The 17,665-nt window shown below is 31.5% G+C and overlaps 1 protein-coding gene across 2 annotated transcripts in view; it reads right to left on the reverse strand.

Annotated features, from left to right (window-relative positions):
- LOC125073808 (IQ motif and SEC7 domain-containing protein 2) overlaps positions 1-17,338 on the reverse strand; it is a 175,099-nt gene extending 157,761 nt beyond the window's left edge. For both annotated transcript variants that reach the window (XM_047684871.1, XM_047684867.1), the window contains exon 1: positions 17,118-17,338. The gene's annotated coding sequence lies outside the window, so the exon portion shown is untranslated. The remainder of the gene's footprint in view (positions 1-17,117) is intronic.
- Between the last annotated feature and the right edge of the window lie 327 nt (positions 17,339-17,665).

Here is a 17,665-nt window from a genome sequence, read left to right on the forward strand (position 1 = left end):
AATTTGAATCCGGTAGTCACGATATTTTAACTAAAAGAATTTGTTTTGTATGAATGAAAATGCGTATATGGCAAAAGGAAAATCTAATTTACTTATGGACTGCGTGATCGACTGGATGATAGACATGTGCACAGGAGAAACTGGTATAATTAGGGATAGAGATGAATGGAAGCGGAAACGCAAGGGCTTAGACTAAATCTCAATTAAAGAACATCCTTATTTCGTACACTTAGCTCCGACTTCAGATAAACGGCATACATCATAATATTTTAATCACAGAACATCAATCAGTAATAACAAAGCTGTTATACGGGTGCAGTGGCCGTACGCGACCGTGAGTCATCTGTCAAGTGCATTGGATGCGCGCGCGCCGATCGAATTAGACCGCGATAACATGTTAGGCGGTGGAGATTTATTTTTGGATGAGGTAAGTTATACTCTGTTGTTATTGAATACAATTTGGGATTTAAAGTTTAAGATCTTTTAACGGTATGGTTAAGGTTTATTATCTTTAATAGGATTAGAGAGCAGCTGTAATTTAAATTAGAGTGTCCAGATTTGTAATTTACTTATTATATATATTAATGATAATTGAAGTAAACGTGTTCTGGAGTAGACAGCGCGTATTGCTAAACGCAGCGTAAATGGTCTTTAAGCAATGGGATCGATGGCCAGAGAGGATAAAATCGATACCTTAATGGACGCGGATGGTGGTTCATTTCCAGCGAAGGAAAGCGTTTGGCAGAATTATTATTATAATAATTATGATGACACTAATATAAGTAAAATAAAAATACCCAGAGGCAATCTGATGGCATTTTACTAAAAGTCTCCAACGTTATAGACATAGTTTACAATCTGAATTAATATTCAGAGAATTTTTCAACAAGTAATAAGACAAGTAAATTGGATAAATCTTAATTTTTTGTAATCAGGATACATTTTAGAGAATAAGATCGCAGACACAACACAATTTTTTATATAAAGTATCAACAGAAACTTTATAAATTAACTTCAAGTTATATCTATCTGTTCCAATCAGATAAAACTATTTTCCTCTAACATCGAAAGTAAATCAAAATACTCGAATTCGTAAGAACAACATCCCTCTAAATTGCCAAACTTTCCGTCATTCCGAGATATTATTTCAGATGAATCCGAACTCACGAGATCCCAGCTCTCGACAGCAGCGGGAGCGATCCTTCTAAATATGGGTTTACCAACGGGGAGTTCGGATTTGGTTATTTTGCGAGATGACGATGCTGAATAACTAGTTCCTGATTAAAATTTCAGATCTGATTCATGGTTTATTTATTTTATTTGTTAGGAAAATTCTATCCATATTGCAATGTTAGAAGACTATTAACTAAATTGAATAGACTAACAGATAACTCTATAGTCTCAACAAATGGGATATTATTGGAAGACGTAAAAAATATTTATAGATAGATATATTTTTTTTTACTTTACTAAATTAGAAGAAAGCCCCTAGCTCTTATAAGTCTTATTAAGACTTCTATTATGCACTATTATTATTATTATGTTATATTATATATGTTTTTATTAAAGGCAGTATAGATCAATATTTATTTTGTAGATACTATATGGGTACGTATATGTTTTTTATATGGTTTTATATCTAAGTATGTACATATATTATTATATATTGTTAATTCATTATTAATTACCGCCTTCATGGTTTTCTGTTCGACCTAAAGGTTGACTGGCAGAGAATGCCTTTAGGCATTGAGTCCGCCTTTTGTCCCGTTTATTTTGTGGTGGTCAATAATGTATTAAAATAATTTAAAAAAAAATAGAAAACGAACGAATAGCAGAGATAAATTATAGCCGTAAAGACATTAAAATCAGATAATAATTTAATGATAAAAAGGATAAGTTAAAATAATTAATTATACAAATATTCTTATTAAGTTAAAGTATTTAAGGAAGAAGATAGGAAGTTCATTGATATCGTTACACATGCGAAGTACATCATGTAAATTGAGGTCAATGCCATCAGCCTGCAGTAATAAACAACGGACAATAAGACATTGTTTTTGCCTTTCGTTTTCAAACTTAACTGATTCTGAACACGAATTATAATTTAGACGAATTTTTATATCTTAATTAAATATAAAAATACGTTGTATGTAAATTAAAATTTTTGAATAATTACGAAATTATGATATTAATAAAAACTAGTATATTTTATACTATTTAAGTGTTATGAGCAATTTAAATAAAATCAAAACTTTTTAGGAAATTTATTTTTATATGTATATATATATATATATATATATATATATATATATATATATATATATATATATAAGAGTAATAAGAGTGTATATACATAAGAGTAATTATTATTTCCATTTCGACTGTTGAACAGAATTCTTTTACAATATGACTTAAATTGTTTACTTATACATTTCGATCGACTGCTTAATTAAATAAGACCTTAAATAAAACCTTGAAACACATTTAAATGTCTGAAACCATTCAACTTAGCAATTATACGCGGTTAGTTAAAATTTTCAGAGTTAATTTAATTTCACGCCATACCCGTCAGTAAACGGTTGAAACGACTTTAACATCATCAATTAGTTTAACTATTATTTAATAAGCTCGATTATTATACAGAATACGTTACGTAATTACCGATGGTAAAGTTTTGTTGATGATTTTCGTCAATGTGATGTTGCTCTACAATGGTTTGCAGGACAATGGACACAGTATAATCACTGACAGAGACATAATATCTCACGATTTCAAGTTTCATCTTTTTTCAGTACTTACGTCTATTAGGTATTTGAAATCCGATAAACATTACATTTTTTTTACATTAGCAGTCTAGATTTTCCACTGCTTTGCTAAGGCCCCTCTTCCTTTGAGGAGAAGGTTTGGAGCATATTCCACCACGCTGCTCCGATGTGGGTTGGTGGAATACACATGTAGCAGAATTTCGTTGATATTAGACACATGTAGGTTTCGTCACGCTGTTTTACTTCACCGCCGAGCACGAGATGAAATATAAACAAAAATTAAGCACATGAAAATTTAGTGGTGCCTGCCTGGGTTTAAAGCCGAAATCATCGGTTAAGATGCACGCGTTCTAACCATTGGGCACCTCGGCTCATCCGATAAGCAATTAGCTCTAAAAACAGGTATAACAAAACCACCGAACTTTTTCACCCTTAACACACAATTGACATAACTTTTCATGTTAAAATACTAAATCCAACACTCTTTTCTACTTTATATATACATGTCAAACTTCTCTGACATACTTGGTTTCTATAAAATATTTCTCCCATAATAAACTCCCATTCAATCGTACCTTAAAAGTAACCTAATTTGTCTGAAACATAATATTCCAAATAATGTTAAACGATTATATTGTTTAAATTTCGAAAACTGCAAGAATTAAATTAAAGAATATTACACTTGGAATTGCAAGGCATTTGTCGGCCAGTTACCCCTTAAATGATGATTGCATAAAAGTTCCTAGCGTCCGGAACTGAGTTGAGTATGCTTTATGAAGAGTTCTCGTTTCATATCCTCCCTATCCGCAGAACCTTGTATAAGTTTAAGCGTACTTTGTAATAACCTCGTTTCTGTGTATTTTACTTCGTAACTGGGGCTCAGCTAAGACTAACACTACGATGAATAACCTAAAGATTCACTTCACCAAGAACTTCTATTATACTTTCTTAGATAGTAACAAATATTTACGAGCGTTTGACGTCAATTATATACAAGCAACGAATAACAAAATTATATTTATATAATATCTATCTAGATATCAAGATTTATCAAGATTATATAGATGTTGAATAATTTGAATTTCTTTGTCAGTGATAACAATTCCTGCGTTCGTTATTATGTAAATTATTGAACATACAAATTTTAGCAGAATTTCTACCTTTTTAATAATATACGAATTAATTTAAAAAAAAATATTATAATATGTCAATACGAAATATAATTTAATCAAACAATATGACATATATTTACATCAGATTACTGCATAAAAAAAAATACAATTTTACGTCATTGTCAGTATAGTATTGTTCTATTTAATAAATTATCATTAAATATTACGGCGAAGATTGCAGCTGTAAATATATTTCTTAAAATACTTTCTCCAGGTACCATTTAAAATATAAATACGGGGTAAATCGATTGTGATAATAAAGCGTTGGAGTGTAAAGTGTTCGCGGTCACTTCACACTGTTGGACCTCGTCCATTACACTATACGAATGCTCCTTAGACGAGTCGATATATTCAAGTATACGGTTCTAATGTTTTTCTTTTTCCTTCTACTGAGCCATAGGATAAAATAATTCGTTTCGTAATATCAGGCACTAACTATTTCCTGGATAACATGAGCACGAGTTGATCTTTATTTTCTACAATAACTTTCTCCGAAATAAACATATGTACATCTTCTTGGAAATATTGGAAAATATCACAATATCATCGGCCAACCGAGGAAAATATAATGTCGCTCATATTAAATTTCATATTTAGTTTATGTACGTCGAGTATTAATACAATTTATAAAAATCTAGACGTTTAAAAGTAAAACTTTTCGTGGCGAAAACATTTTAGTTGAATTACAAATCTCTCTCAAAACTACAAAATTCACAGTTGAATTTTAGCGAAAGTTAAAGCATTACGCTTCGAATTTTAAATTGACTTAAGGAGAACTATTTGTTAAGATTTTAATCAAACGCTTCGTTAAATTTTCCGTATTTATCTTTCATTCTTCGTAATATAATTTCATTCATGACATCTTAATTACATTTATATCATTTAATAATGAAGACAAACAAGAAAGAGGGCTCAATGATGAGAGGTCACATACAACCATAGACATTGACGCTTTAGAAACTATTGAATAAGTTAGGTTGTTATGTCATTTAATATCACTGCTTCTCTGGTTCCCACAACCACAAAAATACGAATTATTGGTAATCAGCGTCATATGTGAGTGTGTGAGTGAAGTAACTTACATAAAGTCCTATCACCAGCAAGAATTAACCATACAAACATTTTAAAATAAAGTTACTTGGTGGTAGGGCTTTGTGCAAACCCGTCTGGGTATGTACCACCCACTCATCAGATATTCTACCGCCAAACAGCAGTACTCAGTATTGTTGTGTTCCGGTTTGAAGGGTGAGTGAGCCAGTGTAACTACAGGCACTTGGGACGTAACATCTTAGTTCCCAAGGTTGGTGGCGCATTGGTGATGTAAGGAATGGTTTATATTTCTTAAAACGCCATTGTCTATGGGCGGCGGTGACCACTTACCATCAGGTGGCCCATTTGCTCGTCCGCCTACCGATATCATAAAAAAAAAGACGACGAAGACAATAGTTCTCAATAGAAAACTGATCTATATATAAAGTGCCGTAAATGCATCAGTTGGAAAACACGAAGGTATTAAAAAGAAAGGAGATTGCAATAATTGTTCATTGGATCGTGAAACGAGTCGGTCGTCCGCAACTGCGTCACCGCGGTTCGTACCCTTGTTTATTACTTAACGTGTCATATCTTGAAACCTTTTACTCCCACGGTGTAAGAAAATGAAATTTTCCTTTCAAATTTGTCACCACATAATAAATATAAAAGAGCGATGTATGTAGAGGCGTCATAAGGATATTAAATATCACTTTCGCTTTTAGATACATTATTGTTGCTGGTTTACTATATTTATCAATGTTTTTTTTTGAATATTTTATACTTTTAATTCGTGCTGCTTAATACGGATGGTAAGCGAATCAATTACATGATGATGATGAAGATGGCCCAGTGGTTACAACGCGTGCATCTTAACCGATGATTGCGGGTTCACACCCAGGCAAGCACCACTGAATTTTCATGTGCTTAACTTGTGTTTATAATTCATCTCGTGCTCGGCGGTGAAGGAAAACATCGTGAGGAAACCTGCATGTGCAAACCTGCATTCTTAGGCCTTGTAACATACCACTAATATTTATAAAAGTTTCAAAATTTTCGTTATTGTGTTGAAAATCATTCATAGCGTCAAAATATTTAGATAAACACGGATGATCGAGTCAATTCTCCTTACTGATAGGCAACTACTGACCCCGATTTACTACGTCGCTCCTAATGAATTATTACTGGACTGGAAAATTGTCTTGATGAGTTTTGTCACCGACCTTTTGCAACGTCTGCTGCTCTTTGAAAACTGTTTCATTATGAATTAATGAGTGACCTTTGCAATGTTTCAGTCTATATATAATTTAAATTGCCAGGTCTGATTAAGCATTCAAAACGAATATTTTAGTAAGTAAATATAGCCGAGATGGCCCAGTGGTTAGAACGCGTGCGTCTTATCCGATGATTTCGGGTTCAAACCCAGGCACACACAAACACCACTGAATTTTCATGTGCTTAATTCATGTTTATAATTAATCTCTAATTGTCTAATTGTCAAGGTGTGTCAACGAAATTCTGCTACATGTGTATTCCACCAACCAGCATTGGAGCAGCGTCGTGGAATATGCTCCAAAACCTTATTCTCAAATTGAGAGGAGGCCTTCGCCCAGCAGTGGGAAATTTACAGGCTGCTAATGTAAAAAAAAATAGCCTTGTTGCCTAAACTTATTTAAAAAAAAACTTGGTTTACTATTGTTAAAATAAAAAGCCTAACAGGCAACCACGGGTCGCAGTCAGTTGAGAAAGAGAACATTTCATTCTTTTCTTGACTACTGCTTGCGATGGAAGAGTTTTTTTCAGCACATCCAGTTGTCAACGAAGAACTACTCAAAAAGAGTAGTTGCGACTTAAGATTATCTTTTCACCCAAACTATTACAAACACACAACTAGGCGCTAAATATCGATACAGTAAAATGATCCTTAAAAATTTCCGGTAAAATATACTCTTACGGAACCTTTAAACTTTTTTATCATTTGTTTCTTTTACTCATTCAATCTGTTCTTTACGCATATGTTGTACAACAAAAGAATACATAAATGAGTCTATCAAATCACAAACAGCATAGCAACAACTGAAATCAACATCCTTCTCTCAAAATCTATCGACGAATTCACAATGCCACAACAATCAAAAGTTTTCCAATTACGTCAATCTATCAACGACATAGTTCTTTCCAAATAACAAAAGGTAAGATAAATACTTCGAATGACTTTCTTAAGAAATTTTTGATTAAACTTTAATGAAGAATCAATCAATACTATCAATATTTGTTAAAGCGTTTGGTTAGTACCCAGTGGATTTATATGACATCACAGAAGTTTTTCCTCAACGTAAATAGCAAACCTTATTTTAGTAAATTTTAACAGACTATTTGTAAATAATCTTTTATTATTATTATTATTTTTTTTTTAATTAAACGTGTCATATCCTCTGTATATTGCTTTTTATATACTTTTTTTCTATATATTTAATGTTTGTAAGTTTTATCACTTATCCGTTCCTGAGCCGTTGATCTGATTGTCATGAGTTCATGATAGAGCGAGATCAACGTTTCTATGCAAGCTGTTGGATTACTTAATAAATAAATCAATATAGTCTTGGCCTAAATATCCTTATAGTTTAGTAGATCTAAACCTACTTGACTAAAAATAACTGATAACAATATTTAATTCAGTTAATCAAAATAATAACTGGTAAGTATTTTCTTTTCATCGAGCAACAACCGTTAAACTACAGAGTATAATTGAATGTCAATGACAATTCAGACTAAACTAACATCACACAATTGAATAAGCCAATGATGCAACAGTCATTATCACAGTTGCAGTATTATCATTGTTTAGTAAACCAGACTACGCTGAACTCTTTGAGACTGACGTGATTTAATTAGCTCTGTGAAACGCATGGCTCTCATCAAATTGGGTGCATTGTACACCTGAACCAGATTACCTTGAGCTGTTAGATCGTTTATGTTTATTTCGATGTTGTCATATCTTAAGAGAGCATCAAAGTGCAAGTAGTTTTGGTCGTAGTGCACCATAACAACGCTCGGCCTCTTTCGCAGCTTTGTAAACTAGTTACATTATCAAGATCGTACCGATTCTATTCTATTTAATGTTTTTACCCACGTGGTTAATTTTTAAGTTTAATAGAAAAACAGTTACGTATATACAAATTTAAATGAACGTGTTATGACTTTTATTTCCGTTTTTTTTTTTTTATTATTCGTTAGTAGGAAGGTTCTGGACTCACATTAGTTCGCATCATCATCGGATTTAATTTATTTCCTTCTAGCTATTAAATTCACAATATATAAATTAAACTATACTAGGTGGTGATAAAGAATACAAACTGTTATCAATGTTAGTTTAATTAAAATCCATTATATCCGTTTCGTTTGATGCGTATTAAAACTTACCCACAAACACCATTAAAAACTCTACTATTAACAAAGCGTCATTCCTATTTCGACCTAAGTTTAATTTAATCTTTAACACTCAAACTTACAAACGCCCTTTTAATTCTGAATTATTTGACAACGACAAAAACATTTACAAAGGCTGTGAACACTTTTAATGTATTCCTTTTGTAGCTTATATTTTAACTACGCTAAAATGGTATGACCGCATCGTATATACGGAACTATGGTTGTTGTAAACAAAAACCATACCTTTTACGCTGTTACCAATTTAGGCACCGGCGCCATATTAGAAATATTTTCGGCTAAGATAATAGTTTAGTGTGGACATTGAACTTATCATGTATTCATCTTCTGAAGATGGAATTGAGTGTCATCTAGTCTTCCTGAACATTAAGAGATCAAGGTTCGACTTAATTACTTAGCTAAACTTTCTGGTTAAATTGTAGGCTAAGTAACAAGTAAATGCAATGATAATTTTACGTATTACGTTGAAGTAAATAATGCCGTAAGAAAATATTTGTTTCTTTAAAATAAATTACGAACGACATAATCGACTATACTAAACTCATTAGAATCCGTCCCGTCGTTCGTGCAAACTCAAGCGTTTATAATACTACCTAGCTACCGATCCCGGCTTGACACGGGTACAATAAGGATTGGAAATCAATCATAAAAACCCAAAAAAATGTTTTTGTATTGTACATATAAACCTCTTGAATCACTTTTGTTATTAATAAAAACAGAATTAAAATCTGTTTCGTAGTTTTAAAGATGTAAGCGTACAGACGGCGGGAAAAGACTTCGTTTTATACTATGTAGAGATACTTTACGCGCAATATACGTTGACCGGTCCGAAATTAGAAACGGGGGGGACTTCGGTGCTATACTGTATGAAAAAAAAAGCGCAGGCGGTATGACTTAGAATAGACCACACTAGCATAAAACAAATATAAATAAACATAGATATATGTATAACACTATTACGAACAGATATATAAATAGTTTCTGATCTCCATCACATCTTTTTTCATTATCGTGTCAGAGGACCCACTTTATGCCACGATGCGTAAAAGATGCGCAACCCTAGTGCGTAGTCAGTGGCAGCACTAACAGCATACTAAGGATGATCGCCAGCAGACTTGATTGCTTGTATATCAATCACTGCTGTGTAATCTCTAACGGAATGACGCGGCAGTGATTGTTAACAGTTCTTTTTATTTTTGTTATTGTTCTCTTTAGTATTATTTATTGTACTAACACTAGGAAAAGATAATTGTTACTAACAAAAATTGGCATATAGCCTGAAATAAATGATTATTATATTGTACGTATACTAAAAACTATGATAAAATAATATATTTAATATTATAAATAACTCAAAAGAGCGCAAAAGAACAAGAAACGCATAGGGCTAGTGCATCGGGTAGGCCGGGTATACAGGGGGGGCGGAGATCGTTTGATACAATTATGTTTTAATACGCCATATTTTAAAATTATATTACGAGATAAACTTTAATAGTACCTCTGCGATGTTAAAGCGGATAAATTTAATAGCTTTATTTATAAATAATTATAAAATGTAGTTTTACCATGTAAACGGAGTTTTAATTTTACTTATTTAAAAATAGAAGCTTATAAAATAAATTATTCATTATTTATCTGTATCTATAATAATACATATTCGTTAATTGTAAAATTGAGCGATGTTTATTTTTAATCTGTGATTTATGTATGGTAATTATATTATACATTTAAGTATGAAATCAATATTTAAATGTATTGATTCCAAATAATACACTTAGAAGACAACGTTAATAAAATATAAAAGTACTCTATTTCATAAATAAATTTATGTTTTCTGTATGAAAATCAACACCAAACTATCTCCTTCAATAAATAATTCCTTTAGTTAATAAAAACAGATCCTAACAGATACCTAAACATATTTACTAATATTATAATCTGTGAGTCTGTCTGTTGCTCTTTCACAGCCGAACCACTGAACCGTATTCGATGAAATTTGTTACGAAGCAAACTCCTTTATAACGACCAACCAATACAGCTACTACGACTAGTATAACAGTATAAAAGCCAATGAGAAGCCTGCAGCTTTTTTGAAGGCTGTTAACAAACGATATATATATATATATATATATAAGTTACACAACAGCAATACGTATTTTAACATATAAATACCTAATATATATAACAAATCAAGGTCATATACTAAGTGACTATTTATCCTGTTATTGCGTATAGGATTTTCTAGTAATTAATCAAAATTAAATAAATATATTGAATTGTTTGTGCGAGAACTTCGAACAATGAAACCGCGTTTTGAGAACTATAATAGTGATTGAATCATATTTTATCATTACATTACATTAAAATCCTGCACTTTTTTTTCATCAAAATCGTTTCAGTGGTTTAAGCGCGAATAGGTAACAGAGTGACTTTCGCATTTATAATACTAACAGATTTATTTATGACTAATAGCTAGTATTTTAAATAGAAATAAACGCACTTTTTATTTAAAAGAAATATTAGTACACAGACTAAGTCGACTTAGGAACTGTTGGAGCACATATCTAGGTCATTCGTAAACAAAATCGAAACTGTTCCGGTCTAATCGTGTCTAACTAAAGTAACATTTACACACGAGTTTAATAATAAAGTCACAGAGACACTACACTTATGATTTTTTGTACTAGTTATTAACTCAATTCCCGTAGCATATAATCTATACATATAATAAAATTGGAGTGTAAGTTTGAAATATTAAAATAAACCATTTTTAATAAATGCATATGTATGTATACACGGTACATATACCAAAATAACATTTTTTACAATTTTTGTCTGTCTGTCTGTTTATTCCGGCTAATCTCTGGAACGGCTGAACCGATTTCGACGGGACTTTCGCTGGCAGATAGCGGATATAATAAGGAGTAACTTAGGCTACTTTTATTTTAGAATTATATATATATAGAATAACAATAAAATCATGTTACAATATACATACAAATAACTAAAATTCAAAAAACGCGCACGAAGTCGCGGGCACAGCTAGTAGGTACAATATATAAACATTCCTCTGCCGGATCTTCTCGGTTGAATTTAATTTCTTTACATTTAATTCAACACTAATATGACAGTTCAAAAGTACTTATATGAGTCTAATTGAATAAATATTTTGAATTTGATCAGAAGCTCCTCTTTCTTAAAGAGGTTTTTAGTTTCCTCCATCTCACTGGTCCAGTGCGGGTTGGATACATATGTTGCCGACTTTCATACGTTACATGCAAGTTTTACCACGCGCACTCTTTAACCGATGAGCTGAGATGGAATATAAACACAAATTAAGCACTACAAAGCCAGTGGTGCTTAACCGAATTCTAACTCGTCATACTTGCGCACTATCTACGGGAAACCTTTTTTTCAAGCAGGGAAATCATCAAAGATATCCCTAGTCCTATATGGACGGACCACCCGATGGTAAGTGGTCACCACCGCCCATGGCCATTGACGCTGTATGAAGTAATAACCATTACTAACATCGCATCAATGCTTCTTCAAATCGGAACACAACTATACTATATTTTACTGTTTGGCGGTAGAATATCTGATAAAAAGGAACCTGCACAGACGCAAAACCTCTGCGATGATGAATATGATTTACGAACTGAACTATTTCACAAAATGTATTTTGAGCAAGTCTTTATCAATACCGTCACGGTACAGAGACAACAAGGAATTGTTGAAAACCACCGTTACCCAAGTATGATTGATGTATGATATTAACACGTGCTTACAACGCGTTTAATTTAATTTGATTAATTTATAGAAATCGACGGATTACGCTCAAGTACTCAATACTCTGTATTCGAATTATAAAAAAAAAAAAAGAACTTATAATGGTTCGAGGCAATCCTGACAGAATTCGACCAGTGCAGCCGTTGTAAAGTTAGACTACCCATCTGCGCGGGAAATTTTATTGACGACAAGTGTGCGCAAACATAGGTATGCTCTCTATTCCTATCTTAAACCTATGGGTTAGCAACCGTTAAGAGAGAGGAGAGAATAAAAACGCCGACCATCAGATTTACATGCCTCCTTCTCTTTCTTACTTGCACGGGAGTATTTACAGAACAGTCCAACTTTAAAACATTTATTGTTCGTAGGACCTTGTAATCTCCCTTATAACCTAGCCTTACTATATAATGGCTCCGAAGGCATTTATATAGTAAATACTAGTAAGCATTATATACTATATACTACAAACAGCTGCAGTACAGAGATGTAACTTGTGACGTTTATTTGCATCGTAATTAAAGCGTTGGATTATTTTATAAAAAAACTTGATGAATCAAATATTAATGTATATGACGTATCAAGCATATCTTCTTTTGATATACATATATATATATAACATCAACGGAAGATAGTAAAGCTACCAAAAATATAAATTATAATATAACGCGCGTGTTTAGAGTTTAAGTCACCGTGTGCATACATCATAAAGTGTGTCACCGGCTTTATACTCGTACACTTAAAGTAAATGACAATGACCGAGATCGTGGTCCTTTTCTCCTTCGAGATCAACGTCTCGGAATAAATACTGTCGCAATTCCGAAGTCGATTTAAGCACGACTTGTCGTTCGAAAATGAGGGTATTTTCACTTTTGACGGGTTAACGTTACACTTGAAAATATATTAAATTGTATTTTTTTAAACTACGAACTTGACTCCATCGAAATAATTGATTTTGAAAAATACAGTAACGTAACAGCATATTATTGTACTACTATTTGGCTTAGTTCTACATTATGAAGACATGGTCTGGAGCTTCCACTGCGCTCCTATGCACGTTGGTGGATTCTTCCGCAATATATAGGTTTCCTCAGGATGTTTTCCTTCACCGCTGAGCCTAGATGACTTATAAACACAAATTTAGCACATAACCGACAACTGGGCCTATATCTAAAAGTATATAAAATTTAAAAATATAAAATGAAATATAAAATGATACCTATACGTACCGATATTAATGAAATTTAAGATAATTGCATCAGCATGCATGCATGCTATCATACTATAGCCTATTTCAATGGAAAAAATAATAAATATTAAAAATGAACCCCAGATTTACGTGATCCATGCAATAACTCAGACAGCTACTAGATAGTTCTTGGTTAATATATTATATCTTATTGTTATATCTTACTATACTTAACTACATATTTCCACTTAAATTTTACGTCCGATAACATCTTCGTCGACGGAAAAGACGCTATTTTTTCGCAAATGAATATCATAGATTAATATTCAAGCTCTCAACCAATGATATCGTGTTAATTTGATGTCAAATATTGTTTATTTTGCTTTTAACCTCTTTACGATAAATGTAGGCCAAAGTAGGCAAGTGGGCTACCTGATGGTCATCACCGCTCATAGACAATGGCGCTGTAAGAAATATTAACCAGTCCTTACGGCAGCAACCTTGGAAAATAAGATACGATATATCCCTTGTGCCTAGTTACACTGGCTTACCCAACCGTCAATCCGGACCACAGCAACACTAAGTATTGCTTTTTGGCGGTATAATATCTGATGAGTGGGTGATACCTACCCAGACGGGCTTGCACATAAAGAAAGAACGACCAAGACCTATCAACAAGTAGATGAAATAAGTTATATATACAAACAACATTAATAGGATAGTATTAGTATATGCAGTAGTCAAAATAAAATTAAGCATGACACTTTTGCTAAAAATTGTTATAATATCAAAAATCAAGATAACCACGTAACAGAGCTTACGGCCGTTAATGGATCTTCTATTATAAAGGCGGGAATGAATGAGGCATGTGACGTCACGATATGGTTCAATTCCATATGTGGTGTGTATGTGTGTGTGTTTGTGTGTGAACATGTAAACAGTGTTTCGCCACATGTGTGACAGATAAAAAATAAAGTACAAGCTTAGGGCGTTGCTCTGAACGCTAAAGGAATACTAATTTTAGATTATCTCTTAAACTTATCTAGAGAGCTGTTTTCTCTTATTCACCAGTTTCTCGGTAATTAGTTACAGTAAATGAGCTCGAAAATATAACATTGATTATATTTTATCCATTGTATAAAATTTGAGAGATTAAAAATTTATAAGGTTGTTTGCGAAACAGTTAGCTAAGTTTATGTAAATGAATACGAGTTGCTGTGAAATTTATTGAAAGTTGATTATAGCGAAGGTTACATCAAATATAAAAGAAATTGGTAATAAAACCTTTTTTCTAAAACAAGAGACGAGATCTTTATCTAACTGTGAAACATTGGCGGGCATTTTTCATCCTCATATTCAAGAATAAAATATAAATTTAGGACCTTAAGTTTGATTTATAGAAACATCATGTTCCAACGTAACATATATATATAAACTAAATGAGAATATAAAAAAAAAATCATCGACGTTAGCATGTTTTTTTACTGTGCATAGAATAAATGTACTCTATGTTAACACTTTATTTAAAACGAGAAGCACAAGTACGTATTTATAATGCCTCAACGGACTCGTGTTACAATGATTCTTTATCTGTGCTATATCTAAATCGTAAATCAGTCAACCGTCTTTTACTGCGCTAGTTTATTTTACTTAATTTTCTATACATTGTCTGTTTCTACGAATTGGAATCATTTTATATACACTATGAACACTTTTTGAATGACAACTTATCACTATAGTATCTAAATAATTTACTTTTTCGATTCGCGTCACAATTTCTGTTTGTTAAGCAATTCTATAAAAAGTATCGAATGCTTTGACTATTCATTAAAATTATACGTACGTTCGATTTCACATACGTTATTTATCGTAGAACATACCCATCATGGAGTCCCCCTTCCATGATGGGTATGCCTTGTCTTTCCGATATCGTAATCACATCGCCGACAGTACAGTAGCCATAAAACATAAGCGTAATGAAATACCTACCTAATAATAAATGATAATATTGAAAGTACACTTTTAATATAATTAAAATGTTTATTTTTTTAATCATTTATTTCACAAATATATATATTTTTAAGGTATTTATGACAATCTGATTGGTGTAATTTTTTGTACATTATGTATAATATTAATAATAATACTGGTGTATGGATGTGCACAATATTTGAACAAAAAAAAAAATTGACAGATCGAAAGAGACATCCTATAATTTTCTTATACACGAGAAAAAGACAGCATTACATTAACACCACACAAAGATAACATAATTTGAATTCTTTACAATAAGTATATTTTAATAACTGGATACAATATAATCAAGATATGTCTATTTAAGAATATACTTTAAAATATAAAAAGCAATTTTGCCTATCGAGTGTTAAATTATGATAAAATATTCAACACTCGTCACTCATTTAGAGACAATTGTTACTCATATTAAATAATATAAAGTTTAAAATGAGAAATAATTAAATTTATTTTATTATAGAGTTGCGTCATTTTAAACTGATATTCGGTATCACATATTCCTATATATAAAATACATTATACTATTCATAGTTTTTGTTTAATAGCTTATATTTGTGAGTTTATTTTGCTTTATAAACATTTCATATCATTTTAATAATAATGAATTTGATATACTAAAATTAAAATCAATAATTAAATTTTCAACCTCATTTTGATTTTATTTATTTTATTCCATCAACAAATAGTATAGAAATATCAATAATAACACTCTATTTTTGGATATAAATTATGTCAGTATTATATCTTATGTTTAACTAACATTGCAATGGAATAATAATAAAATTAACTTAAATATGTAGATATTCAAGTTAATCATTTTATTCAATAGTACAAAAAATAATTTACCATAGATAATTAAATTATTTTGTTTTTTTTTTTTTTAATAATGATACCTGGAAGAAGAATACTTTTATCATATCATATGCTTTTCTTAAATAATTTATGTTCATATTAATCAGTACTTCTAAAAAAGAATTGTAATCATATTAATTAAAAGGTCATTGTATGTATGTATTTTTATTATTACTTCTTCTCTTGTATGTATTTTGTTATCAAATGTTTGTTGCTTACTAACTTTTAAATATTATAACAGGAATTTTATGAAACCTAACTTTTTTTTCATAAATATTAGGCAGCAAAACAAAATTATAAATTCCCAAAATAAAAACTAGTTGCATTCTTATATGAATTGTTCAACTGACAATAAAATTAGTCATAAAATATTTCCAGTGCCTTGTCTTAAAAAAAGCATAAATTAAAAATATAATCAAGTAAACAATCTCCTTTGTTTATACGTCATAAAATCTTACCATATTAAGACATACAGTTAAGTATGAGAAAGTTATTTTAATTATTCATTATGGCAACAGCCAAGAAACACAACTGTAAAGATAAACAAAAAATAAAACTTCTCTAGCATACTTCCAATCGATCTTGCGAATCTACTAGTTAGTTAATTGGCCAGAACCACTAATAATGCAATAGAAAGAAATAACTTGAATGTTTGAAGACAGTAAACGATGTAAATCGGACGTAATCATGCGCTTAATAACACAAGAAATAAACGCTATTTACGGTATGTGTCGTTGCGAAATATTGTCGAAAATATGTAACAAAAAGTCCTGAAGCGTGTTAAAAACCAAAAAGCTGCACGATCCCGAATAAAAGGGGGTAAATATCGATTGTACTCACCATAACAAGACAGCCGGCAAACTTGGTTTAACACAGACGATTTTTGACTACTACAGCATGTTTTTAACACGAAAATGTTAACTTAACAACACCTAAATCACTTCACTTAAACTTGAGATAAACAAACCCACAATTTTGTATCAATGTCAGTCACAACATTTAAAAAAACAAATAGCATCTACACGAGAAATGTATTTCGCACAAACGACACAAGCCACTTCCAATAGAAGCAGTAACTGACTGTCAGAAATTGAACAAATCGGACCATAGACACGCGCTTTGTTCTGTATTGACTACAGCGCTACGAGATTACTTTTCATATTACCCTACTAAATAAAAATGCCATTACCATGGCTAGAACTTCTTACTTTTATGAAAGCATTCTTTATGGTCGTATTATATTAACGCCATCGATTAGATTATTTTGTAGCTAATTCGAATTTACAAAACAAAAAAGAGAGCGACATCTGTTAGATACGACTTGACTTATGTTAAATCGTATTTGAAAGATTACCTTCTGGTAATCTTAGTACAAAATACGTTCAATA

Source organism: Vanessa atalanta, chromosome 25 (genome assembly GCF_905147765.1).
Source record: "Vanessa atalanta chromosome 25, ilVanAtal1.2, whole genome shotgun sequence".
In the NCBI taxonomy this organism is placed as follows: Eukaryota; Metazoa; Arthropoda; class Insecta; order Lepidoptera; family Nymphalidae; genus Vanessa; species Vanessa atalanta.